At 41.7% G+C, this 26380-nt stretch overlaps 1 long non-coding RNA gene across 1 annotated transcript in view; it reads left to right on the top strand.

Annotated features, from left to right (window-relative positions):
• Positions 1-1137: 1137 nt before the first annotated feature.
• Positions 1138-26380, top strand: part of LOC129038855 (uncharacterized) — a 97484-nt gene continuing 72241 nt past the window's right edge. Inside the window, exon 1 of the long non-coding RNA XR_008503245.2 lies at positions 1138-1276. This is a non-coding gene — a long non-coding RNA (uncharacterized LOC129038855). The remainder of the gene's footprint in view (positions 1277-26380) is intronic.

Below are 26380 nucleotides of genomic sequence, written 5' to 3' on the forward strand. Positions count from 1 at the left end.
ATATATATATATGGTTTATTTGTTTTTGAGCCCAGGCTGTAGTGCAGTGGTATGATCTCAGCTCACTGCAACCTCCACCTCCCAGGTTCAAGCGATTGTCCTGCCTCAGCCCCCCAAGTAGCTGAGATTACAGGCACATGCCTCCATGCCCAGCTAATTTTTGTATTTTTAGTAGAGATGGGGTTTCACCATGTTGGCTAGGCTGGTCTAGAACTCCTGACCTCAGGTGATCTGCCCACCTTGGCCTTCAAAAGTGCTTGGATTACAGGCTTGAGCTACCATGCCTGGCCTCACATGATATTTGAATAGCATCTATTAAGTTGTTATTAGAAATATAGCTAAGTGCTTTTATCTATATTATTTTATTTAATCTTCAACCATGCTATGGAATTATAATCCTCATTTTACAGATGAGGCACTGAGTCTGAGACTTTAAATAATCTGGCAAATAAATTATGAAGTCATGCCTTGGAGGCAGGGTTTCCGATGCCAAGCTGCCCTGTGCTGTTGACATCCTGTGGTACAGTACTCCTACCATCCAGGCATTGATCAATTTATTGTCTTGACAGTTTTTCAGGGCATGGCACTTTGATAGGTGCTATAACAACACACATCTCAAAAAACAGAACTTGCCTTCCAATAACCTGAGAATTGCAACAGAGTGTGATAAATGCCATGGTGTAGGTATGCCCAGGGTGTACGGGGCTCAGAGGAGGCTCATTACCTTGATTCAGAGGTAGTCAGAGAAAACTTCCTGAAGGAAGTGATGCCTGAAGCACTTGAGACAGAACAGGGACCCCTCTTAGGGGCCTGTGGGCCCCTAAGCATGGAAATAGGGGAAAATCTTGAGTTCCTTCAAGGAAGATTTCAGGCACCTAGCTAGTCCTAAGAAGTAAATGAGCAACTTGATAACCAAGAAGGTAATGGTAGCTTAAAACAATAGACAAGAAAGTTAGAATCACAGTTGTTTTGTTCCTTATAGAAACTGAAGATAACGTCTTAACATATGTCCCTGAGTTGTTTTTCAGAAACCCAATGGATCCACTGGCATAGAGACCTCAGATAAGGGAGGACTGAGGACTCAACCCTGACTGCTGTTAGTTCTTTGTTCTAAATTTCTTCTTGAGGTACCTGGAGGAGATCATGCCTCCCAGCCAGAACAAATATTCCTTCCTACCAATCCCAGATTTTCTGACAAACCTTCATCTCCTGAACCAACTGCAAACCTGAAAACCTTTGAATCCACGTTATGACCTGTGTGCTGCCCCACTTCAAGGTAACCTGCCATTTTAAGTCAAACCAAAGTATAGCCTCCATACATTGATTTATGACTTTGCTCATCACTTCTACCTCTCTGCCTTTAAAAACCCTTACTTGTATGCCATCGGGGAATTGAGGTCTTAAAGCATTAGCTGCCTGATTCTCCTTGCTTGGTGCCCTGCAGTAAATGCCTCATTTTCTCTCATTGCAACCCTGATGTCAGTATCTGGCTTTGCTGCACCGGGCAAGTGGACCCCGGTTTGGTTCCATAACACAGTTGCCAAGTAAGAAGTAGCCAGGTAAAGAAAGGGGGATGCAGGATGGTACAGGCAGAGAGACTAGTGTGGGCAAAGGCATAGGGTTTTCAGCAAGTACAGTGCAATTAGGGAACTGTGAGTAGCACAGAGAGTGGGAAGCCCAGGGCATGAAGAAGATTGATGCAGAAACGATTTTCAGTGAGTGAACTGTTGGAGACCATGCTTTCAGATTAGTTTGATGGCCAAGAAGATTTTCTTCTACAGAAAGATTTTTTTTCATGGCAACAGAGCTGCCCTCAAGTCAGAGTTTAGGATTGCTCATTTTTTGGCTCCTCTGAAGAGTGTGTCTGAGAGTGTATGGTTATAAGATTCCCCAGTAGGATCAGATTCATCAACAATCAATTGTTGCCAGAGCCTCAATATCTTCCGGGGGCTTTTCTGATCTTCTTTTGGGAAGTTTTGCTTTGGAGTTGCAAGAAAGAAAACTGAATCCTCTGTGAAGTGGCAGCAAGCTGATTTCTAACAGAAAGTTTATGATCAATGACTTGTTGACACGTATGTCTTGAAAGCAACATTTGTTTGTTTGATGTTTTCTATTATTCACCATGGCCTATTCCTTTAGGACTCATGATGTCCAAAATGTATTCTAAAATATGCATGATTGAGCTTTTCAAATCTTCTAAAGCAGTGGGGGATGCTGAATCTTTGCATCCACCCAGGTGAATAAACCAGACTGTAGAAGCTGACTTTGCTGCATCTGAAAAATGCATTCAGACTTAACTCTCACAGTGGAAGCTCACTGTAACTTCAAACTCCTGGGCTCAAGCAATCCTCCTGCCTCAGCCACCCGAGTAGCACTTCCAGAGCTTCTTGGGAAGGTGGAAGGAAGACTAAAATGACTTCAGGGTCATCCACTTATTTCCTTTTATGACCATAGAGCCACTTGCCTGATAAGTCTTCATAGAAAATAGCCTATCGAACAGGTGCCAGGAGGTAAATCATCTTAACTGGTCCTAGTCATATAGGAGGGGAGTAGCTGTTTTTGTTATGGCTTTCTTCTTATATTTTTGATACTTGCATTAGGTGACTATGGGGACTACATATACAGGCAAATGTACTCTGCATTTTGGTTATGTTTCTGCCACATAGTTGCATAATTCTAGAAGTATTCCTTTAAACACTTATTGCCTGGATTATCTCAACTGAAAGATGAGGATAATATAATGGAGTCATTTTACAGGATTAATTTTAAAAGGTCAAACAAAAGTCATTCTTTAGGTGAGGGACATTCTTGGGTTGGAGCAGCTTTGCTGTTAGTTCTGCACTCTTTTATTACTAAGATGCTGTTTCCTTTATCTTCTTGTCCTTAAAACATTTATTCAATATATCAGCGAGGATTAAGTGAGCCTGCATATGACATAAAACCCCCAAATGACAGAATATTAAATAAGACAGGATTTAATTTATCTGTCATGTAAGTGAAGTGTCAAAGTAGGCATTGAGGCTCCGCAGGCATCCAGAACACAGGCATCTTCTATCTTTCTATCTCACTCTTTTAGTCCATGATTTTCATTCTCAAGATCACCTTAGAATCCAAGATGGCTGCTGGGGGACCAGGCATCACATCTGTGATGCAGGCCAGAAACAAGAGGAAAGACAGAAGGGCAAAAAAGGATTCTACCCTACTGAGACAATTCCCACAAAGCAGGATTCCCAGAAGTCCCAAATGATTCTTCCACTTTGTTTCATTGGGCAGAACTTAGACATATGACCATTCTCAGCAGCTAGAGGTCCTGGGAATGTGACTTTTAGCTGTCTATTTTGCCATCCCAAAAATAATACTAAGGAGGGAGGGGAAAAATGTATGCAGGGATAGGGAACTAGCATTCTTTACTGTAGTCTATTCCTTTGATACCCAGACACTCATGTACACCATTTTTCCTACACATTCACTCTAGACAAACCTACAAGGAAATGGGAAATTTAGAATTGAATACATACTGGGTGAGACTTTGAGGGCAATAACAATTATTATTACTATTATTATTATTTTTTGAGACAGAATTTTGTTCTTTTTGCCCAGGCTGGAGTGCAGTGGCATGATCTTGGCTCACTGCAAACTCTGCCTCCCAGGTTCAAGTGACTTTCCTGCCTCAGCTTCCTGAGTAGCTGGGATTACAGGTGCCCACCACCACACCTGGCTAATTTTTGCACTTTTAGTAGAGATGGGGTTTCACCATGTTGGTCAGGCTGGTCTTGAACTCCTGACTTCAGGTGATCTGCCTGCCTTGTCAGTTATTATTAAAATATGAGATATTGATAGTTCTTGTTACCTGTGGTAAAAGAGTTACTTAAATTATCACCTGTGTAAATCTTTGTGAGTAAGTGGCTATTCATTGCAAGAAATAATTATGGAGGGAACATGATGAATATAAGACCTGTGGGTTTGGCTTACTTCTCCAAAGTGCCCTGGAGAATGTAAGGAAAGAAAGTAACAGGCCAGGCGCAGTGGCTCACGCCTGTAATCCCAGCACTTTGGGAGGCTGAGGCAGGTGGATCACGAGGTCAGGAGATCAAGACCATCCTGGCTAACACAGTGAAACCCCATCTCTACTAAAAATACAAAAAATTAGCCAGGCGTGGTGGCGGGCGCCTGTAGTCCCAGCTACTCGGGAGGCTGAGGCAGGAGAATGGCGTGAACCCGGGAGGTGGAGCTTGCAGTGAGCCAAGATTGCGCCACTGCACTCCAGCCTGGGCAACAGAGCAAGACTCCGTCTCAAAAGAAAAAAAAAAGAAAGTAACAGTCTCAAGCTTTAAATTCTCAGCTCAGTAGATGACAACAATACCAATAAATTTCTAATATTATCCTAGAAGAATTTTAAAAATCTTTTATAGTAAAGGATTTATGTAGCTGAAAATCATATCCAGAGTCTAATCCTGTGAGTTGCTGAATTACGATATAGGTTGAATTCAGTCTTGCCAGGTCTCTCAAGTAAAGATAAGGGCACTGATAGGGAAGAGTAGGACCCTTAGGATTGGAATGTGGACAATTGGGATGAGCTGATGACTGAAAACCCCAAACTCATAAACTTTACTTTTAGTACCAATTACTGTATTGTTCAAGATTCTTAGTTGTAGGCAACAGAATACACATTGGCTAATAGGGCATGACCTGGAAGTTGCACTACTTATGCTCACATCCCATTTGCCATAACCTAGTCACATGACCACACCTAGTTGCTAGGGATTGTGGGAAATGTGGTCTTTAACTAGATAGCTGTATACACAGATAAAACTTTTATTACTATAGAAAGAGTGAATGAATACTGGGGAGACAATCAATGGTGTTTCTGTTAACTAAGATGAGGAATGCAAGAAGAGGAATGGGTTAAGTTGGGAGGCTGTGATGAGGAAGAAAATAAGTTTGGCTTGGGAAGTGTTAAGTTAAAATGCTTGTAGGACATCTAGTATGAGATGTTCAGTAAGATGGTTAGGGAAAAGGAATCTTGCCTAGAGAGAGTTTAGAATAAGCAAAGAAGGCCAATGTTTGAGACTGAAGTGGAGGAAGAGGAGTCTCTGGAAGAAACCAGGAAAGAGCAGACAGAGAAGTTGGAGGAGACTTAGGAGAAGGCAGTGTCTCAGAAGTCTCTTGACTTCTTAATGAAGCTTAACGAAGTAGACTGTTATTAATTAATTAATTAGTTTATTTTTTTGAGATGGAGTTTCACTCTTGTTGACCAGGCTGGAGTACAATGGTGCAATCTTGGCTCACTGCAACCTCTGCCTCCTGGGTTCAAGTGATTCTCCTGCCTCAGCCTCCTGAGTAGCTGGGGTTACAGGCATGTGCTACAATGCCTGGCTAATTTTGTATTTTTAATAGAGACAGGGTTTCACCACATTGGTCAGGCTGGTCTCGAACTCCCTACCTCAGGTGATCTGCCCACCTTGGCCTCCCAAAGTGCTGGGATTATAGGCGTGAGCCACCATGCCGGCCCGATACTGTTATAAAGAATGACTTGCTGTCAAGAGGACAAGTGGGAGACTGAGAAGAGGTCATCTGATTTGTCCATTGTTTATTCAGTGGAGTGGTGGGGAGCTGAAGACAAATTATAGTGTGCTTAGTTGTGGATAGGAGGTGAAGTGGGGGTGTGAAGGGTAGAGAGGCCGCCAAAATACAGCAGCAGGTCAGTTGAAAGAAAGCTTATTTTGGGCACAGAAACTCTTGATCATGTCTGTAGGCAGATGGCATAGATCTAAGGTAGGAGAGATTAAAATTCAGAGAAGAGAGGGGAAACTATTGGTGTGATATTTGTGGTGTGGATGGGGTGATATAAAGACACAGTGGGATGGGTCATTAAGAGGAGTAGGGCTGCCTCTTTGGGACAAGAAGGAAGATAACAATTGGTAAAGGAGATGAAGATATGTTAAAAACTTGCAAAGAAATTCGACAAGTCTTTTCAAGTAATTTCTGTGATTTGAATTGTGGAGCTTGGTGCTATGCATTTTCAATGTTTATTAAGCACTCAGATATACATGGAGACCTGGGTTTAAGCAGCTCAATTCCCTAGCACAAGCTCCAGCTTTGAGCTAAGAATGATCTTCTGTTTTGAAGCTCTGAAAGCAGGATATTTATAAAAGGAGAAGCGAGGGACATCTCAGAACAAATTCCAGTATGTACAAAAGGGCAGTAGCAGCAGCAATGAGTGTTTTTCAGGAGGCATCTTGGTTTATCATACCATAGCAGATGGCCCTCAAAGGGCTTTGAGTGCCAGGGACTCACTGACCCTGAGGCTCCTCATGGAGACACAGTAAGGAAAAAATTGAGACCCTCCCAACAAATAATCTCAGCAATAGATTAAACTTGTAAAATGGAACTTAAAAATTTTCTGGTGTGGATGGTAAAATAATTATTGGAGGCCATCAGAGAGTTTCTATGACTCACTGTTTAATGATTTCCAGTAGGATCACAAAGGATTTAAAAGTAAGCTTGAAGCTATTGAGAACAAATAGTGTGCCAAGAATATCAGAGTGGTTTGGGTTTTGGATTCTATGAAAACCGTATTGTTAATTTAGAAAAAAATAAACCCACACTGGATTCCTAAGGCTCTGGAAGTCTGTTATTTTCCTAATGTTATTTGTCTTGTCTCAGCAAGATATTTGACATTCAGAAAAATGCTAAGCAGAGAGAGATAGCTGTCTAAAATCTTGTGGACCAGATCATTTCAGAAGAGTTTTGCAGAGTTGAGAAGCAAAAACTTGAGGAGATTTGGGTGAGTTGCTGAGTAGACAGGGACGAGAAAAGCAGAGTAAGATGTAAGGAAAGGAACAGGAATGGCGGCCCTTTCCCCAAACCCCTGATGCATAGTTTTTTGTTTTTTTTTAAAAAAAGGGCCATAATTATTTCCCTCTCTAAATCCATGACCCTTTGCAATGTAGCTGCAGCTACTCCCATGCAAAGATGATGTCTATTTCCTTGACCCCTGAATTTGGCTGAACTTGTGACATGCATTGGCCAATAGAATGCTAGGGAAGTGAACTAAGCCACTTTTGAGCTTAGTCTTCAAGGGGCCTTATGTACTTCTGCTCTTCCGCTTGGAACCATGTGAGGCATTCAAGAACAAGTCTAGGCTAGCCTGCAGGATGATGATGGGTCAGATATCCCTGTAGCCTCTGTTGACCACCTTAGCTTCAGAAATAGAGCCACCTAGCTAGGAAGCAGCATGACTGTAATCCAGTGGAGTCCAACCCGAATTGCTGACCAATCCACGGAACTATGAACTAAATAAATGGCTGTTGTTTTAAGCCACTAGGATTTGGAGTGGTGATTACATACTGAAAGCTAACTAATACACAACCCTGGGCTTGATAATGTGATGAAGTAGGGGAAGAGTACGGAAGATGAGAGATGGAACTTGGGAAAACATGCCTTCATGAATTGTGCTCTGATATAAACATGGAAGCAAAATTAAAATTGACCGCAGCACTGCAGAGCAATTCCTGTAACTGTGTGTCTCCAGGCTTCTCCCTCCTCCATCTTCTTGTATCAGTACACTCTCTTCCTCCAGCACACACAATGAACTGTATATTGTTCAATCAATCTGTCTTTTCAGATGTGCCCCGTTTGGGTTTGTCTCAGAGATAGTAAAAAAGAAAGAAAAAAAAGAAAAGAAAGACGAAAGGCTTCTGTTTCAAGCATTCTTTTTTTTCTGGATTTGTGGTCAAATTATAACTCGGTAAGAAGGTGGTGGCTCAGCAGCCTAGGCGGTGATAGGTACTTTTAATTATTCATCAGTATTTATTTGGGAAATTTTGTTTCTTTTTTTCTAGTCTTTTATCAGAGACTCAATTTATGCCACTCAATTTATGCCACTCAAATCATTCCAAGGCAATTCATGATTCTTTGAAAGAAACAGGCTTTCTCTTACCCGTTTTTCTGCTCAGCATGTTTTATAAAAATTATTGAGACACTTTTGTTAGTTTAAGGTCCATCTCCCACCCTTTATTAACCAGGAGCTTTGCAGGAGACAGTGCTAATGTGAAGTGCTTTTCAACTATCCCATCAACCAAGGGTTCTGAAGGCTCCTCCCAAGAATGGGGCTCCCTGCTCCTCTTGATATCCTTATGAGAGGCCATTGTGGGAAACAGAAGCTCTGTGGAGCCTTTCATCGCATGGGTTAAGTTGGGAGGCTCCGAGGAGGAAGAAAATAGGTTCGGCTTGGGAAGTGTTAAGTTAAAATGCTTGTGGGACATCTAGTATGACATGTTCGGTAAGATGGATAGGGAAAAGGAATCTTGCCTAGGGAGAGTTTAGAATAAGCAAAGAAGGCCAATGTTTGAGGGTGAAGCTGGGGAAGAGGAGGCCTCAAAGCCCCAACAAAGCCCAGGCAGTCAGAGTGCAGCATTGGCATTTTCAAAGCACTCCGCCATCATTAATTGGTTAAGTTATAACAGGGCTTTGGGAATTAGATAAGTCTTTGCCCCACTTTTTCTCATTTGAAGATGTTTGTTGAGATAGATGGAGGGGGGATATCTGCCTCTCAGAAAGAGCTTTTGTGGGAGAGATGGCAAGCTATGGGTTTCCCAGTCAGACAGCCTGAGGTGGAGTCCTGGCTGCTCCTCATCGGGGATTTAACACTGGGCAAGTTACTCAGCCTCTCTGAGATGCAGATTTCTGATGTGTAAGTGGGGACTTATGCACTTTAGAGAGTTATGTGAGATTTTAAAAATGAGATTATAGGTGTATGTAAAGATGCCTGGTACATGATATGCTGTATACATAACTAATGGCAACTACTGTCATTGTGAAGAATAATGCAAGGGGCTTGGATCTTCTGTTAAGATACATCATAGTTTTCTGTATTACTTAGGCAAAACCAATTTGAGCCCTAGTCCTAGAGAGCTCACATTGCTGCCCCTCTTCCTGTCTTCCAATCCCATCCACAGTTCTGATGGGATAATTATTTTACCATCCACACCAGAAAAATTTTAAGTTCCATTTAACAAATTTAATGATCCCCTCCCATTTCTGACTTCTTGGCTTCAGGTAGGGGGTTTCTTCTCTCTCACCCTTGCCAAGGAACCCTTTCTCCATTCCTGATTCAGGTAATCCATTATCATGGCCTCCATTGGTTTTCTTGGTTTCCACTTCACTGTGGACAGGCCTAACTTGTAGAACTCAAAAAGTGAAGAAATCCTCTCTTCCTGGCCACTCTTTTTTTTCTTTTTCTTTTTCTTTGAGACAGGGTTTCACTGTCACCCAGGCTGGAGTACAGTGGAGGGATCTTGGCTTACTGCAACCTCCACCTCCCAGGCTCAAGGGAACCTCCCACTTCAGCCTCCTGAGTAGTTGAGATTATAGGCGAATGCTACCATGTACGGCTAATTTTTGTATTTTTTGTAGAGGTAGGGTTTCATCATGTAACCCAGGCTGCTCGAACTCCTGAGCTTAAGCTATCCACCAGCCTCGGCCTCCTGAAGGGCTGGGATTAGAGGCGTGAGCCACTGCTTGCGGCCCTGAAAAATCACTCTTACTGCTATGAGCACATAACTTGCCTCACTGACATTGATAAGTTGTGCAAGCCTTCCCAATCTTTCCTACAGTGTGGCATGCCGAGAAAATGATAACATTTGTAGACAAACTTGGGTAACAGATGAGGTTACTTACGGATAGCACTCTGTCCAGCTGCCCTGAGGACTGAACATTGTCCAGGGCACATTTCTCAGGTGGGCTGGGTGTTGTTGACCATGAGTAGCTTCATTCAATAGATTTTTATTCATCACTGTGCTAGCCCTAGTTATATAATGGTGGACAGAACTCATTTCCTGCCCCCCAGGAGCTGTATTCCCTTAGTACACATGTTAACGGAAATGTCGAGGTGGCAAAATATAGTAGAAAGAAATTGGTCTTTCTGGAATCTGTCAGTCTTGGGTTCAATTCTGGCTCACCCATTTGCTAGCTAATGTGAACTTGAGCAAATTACTGAATTTCTCTGATTTTTAGTTTCTTTTTCTTTTTCTTCTCTTTTCTTTTTTTCCTTTTTTTCTTTTTTCTTTTTTTGAGACAAAGTCTTGCTCTGTCGCCCAGGCTGGAGTGCAGTGGCTCCATCTTAGCTCACTGCAACCTCCGCCTCCTGGATTCAAGCAATTCTCCTGCCTCAGCCTCCCAAGTAGCTGGGACTACAGACACAAGCCACTATGCCCGGCTAATTTTTGTATTTTTAGTAGAGACAGGGTTTCACCATATTAGCCAGGCTGGTCTTGAACCCCTGACCTTAAGTGATCTGCCCACCTTGGCCTCCCAAAGTGCTGGGATTACAGGCGTGAGCTACCGTGCTCGGCCAAATTTCTTATTTAGTAAAATGGAGGCTATAAATCTTCCTGCAGGCTTGAAGGTAGGGAAGAGGAGGAGTTTAATGAGAAATGTTAATTTTCATCCCTATTTATAAATAGGAGCATTTATCTGCAAATGACCAGTTGAGTTCTCTCCAAAAATTCCTGAACACATTCTGAAGGCCTAGGACAATTTTCATCTTGACTGTATTAGAATATAAATGGTATATCACCCCTGACTCCAATTCAGAGAAATATTTGTGATTACCTACCAGAATTACAGATTTCCTCATTCACTTATTAATACAAATGATTACTGCATCCTCGTTATATGTCAAGATGATGTGCTCAGCTTTGAGAATGTCATAGTTTGTGTTATAGTAGGATCTCCACGGACAAGCTCATTAGCTGGACAACCAAGAACTAGAACTCAGCTGTTCAATTTTCTTACCTTGTGCTTTCTCCAAGTCATGCTGTGATGCTATTCATTACAGGAGATAAAAGGATAAATAAGGTACATGCCTGCGCTTCTGCAAACTGAGAACCTGACTAAATTAAGGTATTTAAGCAACTTTACTTTGATGAATTAAGTCAGCAGCACTAACTTCTCTAGTATTAGGGAGGGTTTTTTTTTTTAACGTATCTCAAGTTAAAATTAATAATATTATGAATTTAGAATTACCCTAAATATTTCCCTGAATTTTAAAATAAATAATCTGACTTCCAGTTGCAAATGGCCAGATTATCTCTCCCAGGGCTTAGTATTCTTACTGTCCATCTGTTTCTCTATCTCTCTGAACACACAGACATAAACACAGACACACACGAGCTAGTGCTAAAGGTCATATCCAAAACATTTGCAGTGAGAAGAGGAAAAATAGATGAAATACATGTGTTTTGTTTTTTTAGCCTACTATCTTGAAGGCCAGTTCTTTAAGAGAAGTCCACTGGCTTGCTTAGTCAGAGAATTCCTAAAGTTTTGTAGTTTGCTCAAGATCTATGTTAAACAAATCCTCTTTCTGTTCTGTTCAAGGCAGAGATTTTATTTACAATAACAATTTGCCTGAAGTCAGATAGAACTAGTAGAAGCGTAAGCCTTTAACTTACAAACTGTTCTTTTCTTTTACAGATAGTAATTGGCATTTGGCCTTTATATATGAAAATTTGGGACTTTCTCTATATTTTCATACTCAAACAAATAAACTGAATATATAATATCTTCCCCAAGAGAAAATAAGCTGATTTTGGGTTTCTTATGGTTTCAGATGAAGTATAATAGCATGAGACCAAAAGCTGTAGATCTTTTTTACGAATTGATGAAGACTCAAGTGAAATAATTCTTAATTTATACAAGGGCAACTAAAGTTTGCATAGAAAATAATGTCTTGGTTTTCTCTTCTTTAAAATGTGGACAAGCTAATTAAATGTGCTGTGTAAGACATTTAAAACAATGTTTGACAGATAATAAGTATTCAATAAATATTAACTACTTATTATGAGAAAATATTTTCTTTTCTTTTCTTTTTTTTTTTGAGACAGATTTTCTCTCTTGTTGCCCAGGCTGGAGTGCAATCACGCAATCTTGGCTCACTGCAACCTCCACCTCCTAGGTTCAAGCGATTCTCCTGCCTCAGCCTCCTGAGTAGCTGGGATTACAGGCATGCGTTACCACACCTGGCTAATTTTGTATTTTCAGTAGAGACGGGGTTTCTCCATGTTGGTCAGGCTGGTCTTGAACTCCTGACCTCAGGTGATCCGCCCACCTTGGCCTCCCAAAGTGCTGGGATTACAGGTGTGAGCCACCGTGCCTGGTCCAAGAAAATATTTTCAAAAGTACAAATCTTTTTTTTTTTGAAACGGAGTTTCACTCTTGTTGCTCAGGCTGGAGTGCAGTGGTGTGATCTCAGCTCACTGCAACCTCCGCCTCCCAGATTCAAGCGATTCTCCTGCCTCAGCCTCCTTAGTAGCTGGGATTACAGGCATGTGCCACCACGCCCAGCTAATTTTGTATTTTTAGTAGAGACGGGGTTTCTCTGTGTTGGTCAGGCTGGTCTCGAACTCCCGACCTCAGGTGATCCCCCCCACTGCCTTGACCTCCCAAAGTGCTGGGATTACAGGCATGAGCCACCACACCAGGCCCAAAAGTACAAATCTTTATACAAATAAAAGATACTGTTTTATGGATAACTGCTATTGAGGAAAGGTTTTATACATTTTATAATGTTTTATATCACACATCTTCCAGTGATTAATGAAGTGAAACTACAGTCATTCTGGCTGCATTTGCAACAGAGATACTAGTTTCTCAGTTGGCTTCTAAGAACCAACATTAAGTTTTTGAACATATGATAAGAAATACATTTGGAACAAACAGCTGATGGTATTACCAGTGGTACGTCATCTCAAAAGCACAGGTGTGGCAGGGTGTGGTGGCTCACGCCTGTAATCCCAGCACTTTGGGAGGCCGAGGTGGGCAGATCACCTGAGGTCAGGAGTTCGAGACCAACATGACCAACATGGTGAAACGCCTTCTCTACTAAAAATACAAAAATTAGCCGGCCGTGGTGGCGCATGCCTGTAATCCCAGCTACTCAGGAGGCTGAGGCAGGAGAATTGCTTGAACCCGGGAGGTGGAGGTTGCAGTGAGCCAAGATCATGCCACTGCACTCCAGCCTGGGCAACACAGTGAGACTCCATCTCAAAACAAAAAACAAAAAACAAAAAACAAAAGAAAGCACAGGTGTAGACAAACAAAATAATTCAAAGTCAGCTTGGTTTCTAAGGCTTCTCTTGCTTTTGTCTTATCTTCTGGTGTGTACCCCCGCTTTAGCCCAAGGCCAAGTGTGCTGATAAAGGGAAGCAGGTTTATTGCCCCAAATTCAGAGATGGGGCTATAAAGGAAAAACATCCAGTGTAGAGAAATTTTAATTATATTTTAAGTGCATGAGTGGTTTAGTATGTCATGCAACATAATTCTTGGATTTAAAAAACATTCCAGAAGGTTGAGGCAGAATGGTATTCTGTGGTGTTTGTGTGCGTTTAATGGTGGAGTGGGTGGCAGAGAGTACAGAGACTCATGGATTTCAGACAACATATGAACAGGACTGCTTTCCCAGGGCTGATGGACATTTGACACATTGGTAAATATCACTGTACTAAAATACATTCAATCCAAGCATTTGTGAAAAGGAAAATGCAGTAATTCTGGCAAATAAAAGAGGAGTATATATTTAATGTTTGGGAGCTTCTAATTAACTTCAAGGAGTCTAAGGCATTTCTTAGGGAAAAAAATAATTAGATAACTACAGTTTGTCATAGCTGTGTAAAATAACATTGAAGCTGGGTGTGGTGGCTCAAGCCTGTAATCCTAGCTGTTTGGGCGGACAAGGCGGGTGAATCACTTGAGGTCAGGAGTTCAAGACCAGCCTGACTAACTTGGTGAAACCCCATCTCTACTAAAAATACAAAAATTAGCTGGGCATGGTGGTGGGTGCCTGTAATCCCAGCTACTTGGGAGGCTGAGGCAGGAGAATCTCTTGAACCTGGGAGGCAGAGGTTGCAGTGAGCCGAGATTGCGTCACTGCGCTCCAGCCTTGGAGACAAAACTAGACTCCATCTCAAAAAAAAAAAAAAACAAACCAATACTGAGTTTCAGCAATGGAAAGACAAATTGGTACAAAATTATTTTCACCACTACCATCATCATCACCATCATCATCATCATCATCATCATCATCATCATCATCAACTGTGTTATCACATCAAGGGTCAGGTTCTTCTCTAGGTTGTTTCTTGGCTGTTTCCAGTTCCTTCCCTTATTTTTTCTCTCCTTTAGAAGACATCTCTTTGGATGTCACAAAGTCACAATGAGAGGAAACTGGAGAGAGAAGAGGAAGAGAGAAAGAGTGAGCTAACAGTTTCTAGAACCTTGAGAAAAGCTTTGGGAGCATGTTTCTGCCAGCCTTAATGTACTCTTGAGAGTTGAACAAGTTTTGTGATTATGTCTGTTACAGTGAGTTCTGAACTACATTTAACCTCTGTTGTCTCCTCAGACACAGTGAGCTCTGCATAGATATTTTTTAGTGGATTAAGCAAGGAGTCACAATTGTTTGAATTCGTAGTGTGAATAAAAATGAAACTTCGGCAATTTAGGGCAAGTTGAACTTGAAAGACCTGAAGAAGTTATGTCACTCTAAGATTCGATGAGTCTTTAGATTCCGGCCATCAGACAGCACTCCCTGAATTCTGTTTCCTGTGTTAGGAGTCAGAAAATGACTTCAAGTCCCGGTTTAGCCATGAAATGGCCTTGTTACCTTGGCAAGTCTCTGCTTTCTCCCTGTAAAACGAGGAGTGTAGATTAGGTTGGTGCTCTTCCAGCTCTCATATTCTGTGTGATTGTATGAAGAATGAGTTCCACCACCCTTGCCTGATGGAGAGAGAGCCATGGAAATAGACACCTCTTCACTGATATTCAAAGGCATTCATGAAAGTGTATCGCTCCCTAGCTTGGATTGGACTATAAATACTAAAAATAAAGAGTAGATTTTTCTTTCTGCTATATGCACTTTGGTCCCTGACCTTTGGGACAACCTCATTAATGTCTTCTTTATTATTTAAGAGCTTTGACTGTCCCTCAGTGTATGTTACCAGGCTCTTGTTCTCATGTTTTAAACGTAGTACTGTGCACTTTGTGAGAATAACAAATAGGGGAAATATATGCAGTGTATGGATAGGAAGTGGTTTCCTTAGCAACGGTTGTAATAAACAAAATATATCACAGAATGTGGATTTTCCCCTACTTTGATTACTCCCAAATTTAATCCCTAGCCTATATACTTCATCTTTTCTTGTATACTGTAAGACAATACAGAATCATGCACTCTCTCTTTTTTTCTTTTTGTAAGACTAGTCACATGCAGTAGTGAGTTGGGAGGAAAGAGTAGAACAAGGAGTGTGATCTGTAACTGACTGTGAACAGCCAATTGAGATAACTCACTACCTTTGGACCAATCTCTCTTGAGAATCTATTGTAATTTGGAGGGTGAACTGGGATTCTACATATGTGCCTCACATAGTGGTGCCTTCACTGCTGTTTGGGTGCTGTATTAAAGCACATGTTTTTACCTGGCTTATTTCTTCCTTGGAACTGTTCAGAAATCTGAATGACCTGTAAAAGTTGTTTTCCTTTACCTTTCCTGTTCTTCCATACCCTTATGCCTATTCCTTCTTAATGTCATTTTGAAATACAAACATCCAAAACCATAGAAACCACAGTGTGTAAATGTTGAGGGAAATCAGATGTTTACTTGGAGCCATAAGGACTGGGAGAGAATGTGAGTCTTACTGTCATTGTATAAAGTAATTGCTAACCCCTGGCTGCCCCCTTTATCTCTTTTTCAAGCCAAGCTTCTGCAATATGAGATAACTATTTTAATTTTTTATTTTTTCTGGGATGGAGAAGAGACTTAGCACAACTTGCTAGAATTAGTTTGCAATATAGGCCGGGTGCGGTGGCTCATGCCTGTAATCCCAACACTTTGGGAGGCCCAGGCGGGTCAATCACCTGAGGTCGGGAGTTTGAGGCCAGCCTGGCCAACATGGTGAAACCCTGTCTCTACTAAAAATACAAAAATTAGCTGGGCGTGGTGGCATATGCCTATAATTCCAGCTACTTGGGAGGCTGAGGAAGGAGAATTGCTTGAACCCAGGAGGTGGAGGTTGTAGTGAGCTCAGATCGTGCCATTGCACTAAATTAACTTCTTCAAATTAATTTAGTAAGAAACCAGAAGAGTTCCCAAGAACATTCTGGTTGAAGTTTGAACATTCTGGTTGAAGTTAGAACATTCTGATTGAAGATTCTAGGGATAGTCTCTCCTGCCTAATTGCTTCAGGAATGAGAGCACAGTAGACTGAGAAAAGCAATATTGCTGGTATATTCTGGGCAGTTATCCACCAAATAATGTTAATCCTGATCCTTTTCTTGATTTTTCCCTTCTAAACTGCATAAGAGACAGAAGTCACGAAACAATTTTTGTTTTGTTTTGTTTGTTTTTTTAGTAGAGACGGGGTTTCACCACATTGGCCAGGCTGATCTCGAACTCCTGACCTCAAGTGATCTGCACATCTTGGCCTCCCAAAGTGCTGGGATTATAGGTGTGAGCCACTGCACCTGGCCTACGAAACAATTTTAATGGCATTTCCTTAACCATTATTTTCTTTCAAGACGTCATTACTAATGAACTGCACATCACCTCCTTCCTTCTGGAGGAGGAAGCTTCCTGTCACCATCCCATGCTTCTCTGCAGGAGAAGGAAAACACACTTGACCTCCTTTGACTATGCATGTGCTTGTTTGGTTCAGGGAACTGAGGTGTGCTACTTGCTTTCCCACTCCTATAGAGGGCTCTGAATTTTTGCTTGCTGTTTTGTTTTTTTGAGACAGTGTCTCTCTCCGTCATCTAGGCTGGAGTGCAGTGACATGAACACAGCCCACTGCAGCCTCCCAGGTTCAAGTGATTCTCCCACCTCAGCCTCTTGAGTAGCTGGGACTACAGGCATGCACCACCATGCCTGGCTAAATTTTAAATTTTTTCTAGAGACAGGATTTCGGCATATTGTTCAGGCTGGTCTCAAACTCCTGGGCTCAAGCCATCCTGCCACGGCCTTCCAAAGTGCTGGGATTATGGTGGCTGAAATTTTTAATAACAGTGAAATAATTGGTGGCCATAAAGCAAAAAAAAAGAAACAAGTTGGAGCCTGAAGGGTGATGTCTTTGAGTTTCTGGAGTGATAGAGAAATGGTCAGGTGAAACAGCAGCTCAACACCAGATGGAAACCAAATAAAGAGAGGCTTCCACTTTTGGGTCTCAGGCGCACCCACAGCTGGGGCCCCTGGTGAGAGGAGACTGGGGTTGTGAAGGATGGTGTTGCCTGGTGGTGGAGGCCGGGTAGAAATGAGAAGTGTGATCTTAAGACCAGTTAGAGGGTTCTGGCATCACCCCTACTTGACCATCGGTATCTTCGAGAGCCTCTAAGGTCCGTGGAGTTAGCACAAACAAGCATTGACAGTGAAGCCCAGTAGTCTTCAACATCATATAATTACTGGGCATTACACTGCATAAACTGCAATGTGAATTGAACAAAGACCCATTACAGGAGTGCGAAAAAGCAAGTAGTCATGCCCTGTTTCCTCACTAACTGCCTGCCTCACCTTTAATGTGCTCCTCCCTTCCCTTGTTCCCCAGTCTTTGGCCTATGGTCTGAAGTAGAAATGTTTTCCATATTTATTCTGTCTGGTACTGTTTCCTCTGAGATTGACAGATAGTTCAAATTTCATTTTGAGGTATGCCGAAAGGATAAAAAGTCCACCTCTACTTCTTTCCTTTCATATTTATATCTTCTTTCTTCCTCTTTTTTTCCCCTCTCCTTCTCTCTTCCTGTGTCTTTTTACATTTGCTAGGTCGAATTTCCCCTTCCCTCCTTATTTTATCCTGTATCTCAGTTCTCAGTTTCCTTTTTTTTTTTTTTTTTTTGAGACAGAGTCTCGCTCTTTCACCCAGGCTGCACTGCAGTGGCGCTATCTTGGCTCACTGCAAGCTCCACCTCCCGGGTTCACGCCATTCTCCTGCCTCAGCCTCCCGAGTAGCTGGGACTACAGGCACCCGCCACCGCACCCGGCTAATTTTTTTTTTTTTGTATTTTTAGTAGAGACGGGGTTTCACTGTGTTAGCCAGGATGGTCTCGATCTCCTGACCTCGTGATCTGCCCACCTCAGCCTCCCAAAGTGCTGGAATTACAGGCGTGAGCCACTGCGCCTGGCCCTCAGTTTCCTTTTACTTCATTATCTATTCTGTGGGGAAGATGATTTACTTTGTGCAATGGTATATAACTCGATTTCTGACATCCAAGAATCCGTTTCCCTGCCCAATTTGACTTTAAAAGGGTTCAAAGAGGATGATTTCAGATAAAATTTGAGTCAATTTAACTATCTATCAAAAGAAAAGTCTCCCAGATACTTTGCGTCAATTACTAGTTCTTTTCTGTCTTGCGTATTTGCACGGAGAAAAGAATTCTGTTGGCCCATATGCTGGGTTAGTGCTAGAATAAGATGGGCTTCTGTCCCCATCACTCCATTGAAGGGGCTATTGTCAAGATTACCTGTGACCTCTGCATTGCCAGCTTTGATGTCTTCTGTGTCCTCCTCTCGCCGACCTCTCTCCAGGGTTGCTTCACTTGTCTTCTGCTCTCCTTTCTGTTGCTGGCCACTGCTCTTCCTGACTCACCCTTCCTCCCTTCTCTGTTTCAATTGCCTGTGCCCTAGGATCAGACCAAGGCCTCTTCTCTTCTTTATCCAAATTCTCTCCTTGAGGATCTCATCTTTAAATATCACTTATATCTTGAAGACTTCCTCCTCTTCCTCCTCCTCCTTTTCTTCTCCTCTTCCTCCTCCTCCTTCTTCTCCTTCTTGTTTTTCTTTTTCATCTTCTCCTTCCTCCTCCTCCTCTTCTTCTTCTTCCTCCTCCTCCACCTTCTCCCCCTCCTGTTCCTCCATCACCTCCTTCTCCTCCCCCTTCTCCTCCTCTTCCTCCTCCTCCTTCCTTCTTCTCCTCCCCTTCTCCTCCTCCTTCCTCCTTCTCCTCTCCCTTCTCCTCCTCTTCCTCCTCCTCCTCCTTCCTCCTTCTCCTCTCCCTTCTCCTCCTCTTTCTTCCTCCTCCTCCTCCTTCTTCCTCCTCCTCCTTCTTCCTCCTCCTCCCTCCTCCTCCTTCTTCTTCCTCCTCCTTCTTCCTCCTCCTCCTCCTCCTCTTCCTCTTCTTTTGAGACAGGGTCTCGCTCTGTCACCCAGGCTAGAGTGCAGTGACTCGATCACAGCTCACTGCAGCCTCAAACTCCAGGGCTCAGGTGATCTTCCCACTTTGGCCTCCCAAAGTGCTGAGATTACAGGCCTGATTCACTGCACCTGACCTTGAAGACTTCTAAGTATAAATCAATAGCCCTAACCTCTCCCCTAATCTCCAGATTTCTAACAAGAAGAGATCTTGTTTGTGCAGACGTCTCCTGACATCTTCTCCTAAATGGACATAGCAAACTGAGCCATGGGCAACACAAACAGAAATTATTCTCACTGCCACCCCCTCCCAACATGCCTTCCTCACAGCCTAATTCCGGTAAGTGGTATTGCCATCCACTTAGTAGCTCAGTCAAAAGTCACACTCCACCCCCACCTCTAATCTGTTACCATTTATACTTCTAAAATAAATTGGAAATTCATTCCTTTATTTTTTATTTTTGAGACAGAGTTTCACTCCCATCACCCAGGCTGGAGTGCAGTGGCGAGATCTTGGCTCCCTGCAACCTCCACCTCCTGGGCTCAAGCAATCCTCCTGCCTCAGCCTCCTGAGTATCTGCGACTACAGGGGCCCACCACCATGCCTGGATAATTTTTTTGTGTTTTGTCAGGATGGGGTTTCTCTCTGTTGCCCAGGCTGGTCTTGAACTCCTGGGCTCAAGTGATCCACCTGCTTCAGCCTCCCAAAGTGCTGAGACTACAAGCTTGAGCTGCCGCACCTGGCCCCATTCCCTTTTTACAGTACTACTGTTATCACCCTTGTCCATGCAACTATATTTTATTGCCTGTAAGACTGCAGTCATTTCCAAAGAAGTTTCCCTGTTTCTACTGTTGTGCTTGTTATGGTACTTTCTCCACACAGCAGCCAGAATAATTTTCAAAAATGTAAATCAGATTGCATCACTCCCTTTCTTAACAACCTTTTGCACTGCCCCACGTCCTCCTCCCCAAGCCCATAAAACCCTCTTCTTTGCATTCTTTAGTGCATTATTTCCACTGTAGTACTGACCTCCTGAAAAGCTCAAGCCTCTTTTATGCTATACGGTTTCTTTCCCACAGATAACATAAGAATAAAAATATTTATGGATCTGAAAATTCCTTAAAGTATTTATTACTGTGCAGGAGGTAGAAAACTTCCTAAGTAACCTCTTTTTTTTTGAAACAAAGACTGGAACTTCAGGGACCAGTGATGTCAGTTTTCTACTCTCTGATGGAGGATACTGAAGAGAGTGAAAAAAATAGTATAGACTTGGGGAGAAAGGAATGGATTTGTGGGAGAATAAAATGGGAAAGTAAAACGGAGTGAGGAAGGGAGAGCTAAAAAGAGAAGCACCCAGGATAAATCTTTTCCTTGCTTTATAATTCATATCATAGTAAAATTTTTTAAATTTAGTTGCTGTAGAAAAAGGAATAATAAAATGATATTAATTAGGATCATATTCATAATTATACTGTTTCTCTCTGAATTTATATAATCTTTCTGCAAAGAGCTAAAAATGGCTTAAAAAGCTCTAATGATATTCTATTATTAAGCAATGTGTCTGTAATAGACATTAATGATACAGTATTAAACCAATCCATAGAGCTTTCTAAAGGTACAGTAGGCTAATATAACACCAGAAACCTAATTGCTACTCTCAGAATTTACAATTGAAATTAGCTTAATGATATAAAATTTTTTAATAGGAAAAGCTATCCACAAATAGTTGCTATCATGTAGTTTTTCAGTGTAAGGAAAATTAAAAAAATCAATAAAAACAAAATGATTACTCAGACCTTGTTACATAGATATCGCTGTTAGATGTCCTCCTTTTCTAAGATAACCTATTGTGTGGTTTTCAGAGCCTTTTATAAGTCAGCCACTAGAGAGCAAACTTCTTCTTTTTATCAGGCTGTAGTTGTATTTTTTAAAAAAATACACACCACATATATATTGGGAATCTCACAATGACACATTAACTCAGACTATAAAATCTGATAATATAGCTTCTAGATGCCTGGGGCAGTGGGCGTAGGGGATGAAGTGGGAAATTTTAAGGCCGTTTATATTAAAAACACAAGAAAGAACAAGATAAGATGTTGTAATGTTGAACTACCTTCCTGGAGTGAAAATGGAACCTTCTGCTAATGGAGCATAAAGTCTGACGTGCATGCCATGTAATAAAATATGATAGGCATTGTTTGGTCTGACAGGTATCTTGGGCCTTTTTCCAGACTAGGGTCTCCAGGGAGCTCAAAGACATGATACTGTTTCCAGGTGAAATGTAGATAAATTACATTGTCAGCTACCTCTGCTGCCTCCAGTTCCAGAGGCTCCAGTCACACAAAAGAAAGCTGCCAGTTCCAGAACACTCTCATCTATTGGACTAACCCCCAACTATTGACATCCTTTCCAAAGGTCAGGATGGCACCCAAAACATCAATATACAGGCAGATCAATCTGCTAAAGGGTGCCAGGGAACAGAAGGATTTACTGCACATAGAAATTCCAATTTGTCAGGACCCAGAGTGTCTCAGCCTGCTTTTTGGCCAAGAATGGGAGATACTCAGCTAGGTAAACCACTTTCTCTTCTGGTGGCCTGTTGGCAATTGGCCCTGTTCTCATGATCCTAGGGTCTCATGGCTCACCAAAGTTGTCAGAATCAAGTTTCATCTCTGTTATTTGGGCTTTTGGATATTTGAGGGTTTATAGTTTAAAATTTGAACTTTCTGGGTATTTCAAAAAAAACAGTATTGGGTTGGTGCAAAAGTAATTGCTGGTTTTGCCATTACTTTATACCAACCTAATATTAAGAGCTGTAGGAAGATTATAAAAGATATCCAAGAAGGGCGATTTCAAAACCTTCCAAGGGAACACTTTCCAGGGTTTATTGGCTATTCCGGTTAGGTTATTTTTCTTTTCTTTTCTTTTTTTTTTGTTGAGGCAGAGTCTCATTCTGTCACCTAGGCTGGAGCGCAGTGGCATGATCTCGGCTCACTGCACCCTCTGCCTCCCAGGTTCAAGTGATTCTCCTGCCTCAGACTCCTGAGTAGCTGGGATTACAGGTGCACACCACCACACGTGGCTACTTTTTGTATTTTTAGTAGAGATGGGGTTTTTCCATGTTGGTCAGGCTGGTCTCAAACTCCTGACCTCAGGTGATCCTCCTGCCTTGGCTTCCCAAAGTGCTGGGATTACAGGCGTGAGCCACCATGCCCCGCCAGGTTATTTTTCTTATGTTGAATTGGCTCGTGTGAAATTGTCAATATTTGAAAAATTTGGCTTATAAAAATGGCCATTTTACAGAGTTCAACCTAATACTTTATGCTACAGGGCCTTCTGTGAAGAGGTCTTTTATAGGCATTGTTCACCACTTCATAATCAATCAACAATCATTGCCTGCCCACTAAGCACTCAGCACAATGTCAATGCAACTCAACAAAGATATATTATTGACTCTCTGCAAGGTGCTTCGGTGAGTACTGCAGCAAACATTAAGGTCAGCTAGATGAGGTCCTGTCTTTACAGAGCTATGCTCCAATGAGAGAAGGTAAAATTAATCACTTGGATAGTGTTATGTTTTCTACAGTTAAAATGCTGTGGGAGTATGAAACAGGATGAGATTCAATCCTGACTGGGGGACTCCAGGAAGGTTCATTGCTGGGATGGCACTTGTATGGAAGGGCTGACACTTAACACGGAAGAGGTGCTAATTTAGTTGGGACTGGAAGGAGGCATAAGATTATTCTTATAATTTCCCATCAAATATCTGTAGCTGTGGTTGTTGTTATCAGTAGACGGTAAAATTTCTGAGGGCAGTGGTCTCTGTAGTCACACGGTGCCTGGCACAGAGTTAGAGGCTCCACTCTACGCTGCCAAGTCAGTGCAGTATAGTAGGTGAGAACACTTGTCCTGAATCCAGGCTGCTACTTCACTAGCTGTGTGACCTTGAGCAACTTATTCAACTTCTCCGTGCCACAGTGTCTTCATCTATAAAATGTGGGTACATAATGGCACCTATCTATGTTCTCCTGTGGAAATCAGACATGACTGGGCATTTCCACAGTTCTGTAGAGCAGCCCAACCAAATTCGTTCCATGGACACACCAAGGAGCCCCCAAGGAAAGAAGTCGAGCTAAACTTAAGGAAGACAGAGTCAGAGTCAGGCTGGCACGTCTGGCTCTACCCTGAAGCCCCAGGGAAGAAGCAGAGGCAAGAAACAGCATCTGTCACTTTGGCCCAGTTCTGTGTCCTGATTCCTGCAGTGGGGTTTGTGTGTGTGTGTGTGTGTGTGTGTGTGTATGTCTGTGTGTGTGTGTGTGTGTGTGTTAGAGATATTTCACCTAAATATCTATAAGACCCCAAGGTCTCGGCAGAATTGCTTTTATAGCACCTAGATAGATTGTAGCCCAGGATGGGTGTAGGGCCAAGATTTTGGAGGATTGACAGCTCCAGAGGCCACAGGTCAATACTGTCACCTCCAGGTCTCCAGGGCTTCTGCTGGGTGGCAGAGGTCCCTGGCAGACACTCCAGAGAGGATTGTTCATGAGGACATTGGAGGCAGCCTCTAAGAACACCCAGAAATTTTGGGTGGGTGGGGCTTCTCTGCAGAAGAGGAGTCCTACTATAGCAGGCAGGGTGAAAATCAGCATAAGGAAGGTTACGACCTAATGCTACCCAATTTGTATCCTTCAGGTTGCTGTAGTCTGGGGCACATCAGAATCCTGACTTCAATTTGGCAATTTCCATTGTAATTGAAGGTCTGAAAAGTTCTTAAAAAGTTCACTTCTTGCCTAAGAAAGTAATATATCTTATCGTGAGTGGTTAAAAAAATAGAAAAACATAAAAACTGAGATTAAAGTAGCCCTTAGTTTATCATACAATGAGATTTACTTTTGATGTATTTTTAAAAGGTATTTTGATGTATTTCCATCTAATTTTGTTTGTTTGTTTTTTGAGAAAGAGTCTTGCTCTGTTGTCCAGGATGGAGTACAATGACGAGACCTCTGCTTGCTGCAACCTCTGCCTTCCTGGTTCAAGAGATCCTCCTGCCTAAGCCTCCCGAGTAGCTAGGACTACAGGTGCATGCCACCATGTCTGGCTAATTTTGGTATTTTTAGTAGAGATAGGATTTTGCTGTGTTAGCCAACCTGGTCTTGAACTCTCGGCCTCAAGTGATCTGCCTGTCTCAGCCTCCCAGTGTTGGGATTACAGGTGTAAGACACCATGCCTGGTTAGATTTTTTTTTTTATTTTTTTTTTGAGATGGAGTCTCACTCTGTCACTCAGGCTGGAGTGCAGTGGCATAATCTCGGCTCACTGCAACCTTTGCCTCCCGGGTTCAAGCGATTCTCATGTCTCAGCCTCCCAAGTAGCTGGGATCACAGGCATGCACCACCATGCCCTGCTAATTTTTTTGTATTTTTAGTAGAGACAGGGTTTCGCTATCTTGGCCAGGCTGGTCTTGAATTCCTGACCTCAGATAATCCTCCCACCTTGGTCTCCCAAAGTGCTGGGATTACAGACATGAGCCACCATGCCCTGCCACTGGTTAGATTTTAAACTAACAAGAGAGATGCATGTTTGGAATTTGCTAAATTTATCTAAATACTTATATTTGCTATAAAAATTTTATCCACTTTTCTTCTCCCTGTTTCACTTAACACCCTATTTTGAATATTTTCCTATATTATTAACTATTATTGAAAATAATATTTAATATACATATTCCATATGGGTTACTCTAATTTTTAAAGTAATTTTTAGTAAGGTGTACTATGCAAATATTTCATGCAAATATTCTACAAATGAAATAGTACTAAATAGCATAAAAACAGAATGAATGATGCTTTCTCTACTCACCCTCACCTGCTTTGTCCTTGTCGAGAGGAGCTACTTTCAGTTTTCACTAGCAGCTTATTTTGAAATTTGCCTCCATATTTAAAAACATGATTAATATCCTATTATTTCTTCATTTACGAAGTTTAGTACATATAGTGAGGACTTCTGCTCATTTTTACCCTCTTTTCTTTCTCGAATCTTCCTGATGTAATTATATTTTAATTTTTACCTAAGTACATATTCAGTTATATCTATGATTATTACTTTGTGAATATTGTTCACTGTCAACCTCTAAGTGATATACTGTGATTATATTTTCTTGTGCATTTTTAATTTTTTCTTGGAGTTAATAATTGTCATTTTTGCTTGCTCAAATTTCTTGACACACAATGTCTCCCTACTTTCTAACAGCTCTGTAAAATGACTCTATATCATTTTCTACACAGTCAAATCTGTCATTTAATTTATCAGTTCTATTTTATTGTGTAAAATTCCTTCTGAAGCCCTCTGACCTCCTGCTCCCTTATGGACTTGTTCTCCCTAGGCAAGGTGTCTCTAGATTTATATTTTACTTTATTATTATTATTATTATTATTATTATTATTTTGAGACAGAGTCTTGCTCTGTCATCCAGGCTGCAGTGCAATGGCGTGATCTTGGCTCACTGCAAACTTCCGCCCCCTGGGTTCAAGCGATTTTTCTGCCTCAGCCTCCCGAGTAGCTGGGATTACAGGCATGCACCACCACGCCTGGCTAATTTTTTGTATTTTTGGTAGAGATGGGGTTTCGCCATGTTGGCCAGGCTGGTCTTGAACTGCTGACTTCAGGTGATCCACCCACCTCGGCCTCCCAAAGTGCTGAGATTACAGGCGTGAGCCACCGCACCTGGTTAGATTTTTAAATAATAGGCTGTTATCAATTATTTTAAAAAGCACATGCCTCCAATATTTGTATTATTAATGTTTATAAAATATATCCTTTTTCTATAATAAAGTAGAATGCACATTGTGAAACACGAACAAAATTAGAAATTTTAAAAGGCTAACATAAAAATAAAATTTAAAAGGTATTAATTTCCTTCTTGTACCCTAGTGGTTGTCTTTCACTCATTGGGGTGGGAGACCAATACTCGAGGCTTACTCACAATGATTGTCTTGGGATTTTCCTTTGCCATCAATCTAGAAATTACTTTAGTCTATTTTTTGTATTATTTCTTGGATTTAATGTTTCCTTCTTAGTTCTCACCCTCATTTTGATGGAGCACACCTTCTGGTAGCTTCCTAAGAAAAAGTTTAAGGGAGGCAAATTTCTGAGGTACTGCTTGTCTAAAACATCTTTATTTTTAGAAGAATAAAAAATAAAAGTAATGGA

The sequence above is a fragment of the Pongo pygmaeus genome, chromosome 5 (genome assembly GCF_028885625.2).
Source record: "Pongo pygmaeus isolate AG05252 chromosome 5, NHGRI_mPonPyg2-v2.0_pri, whole genome shotgun sequence".
Classification (NCBI taxonomy): Eukaryota; Metazoa; Chordata; class Mammalia; order Primates; family Hominidae; genus Pongo; species Pongo pygmaeus.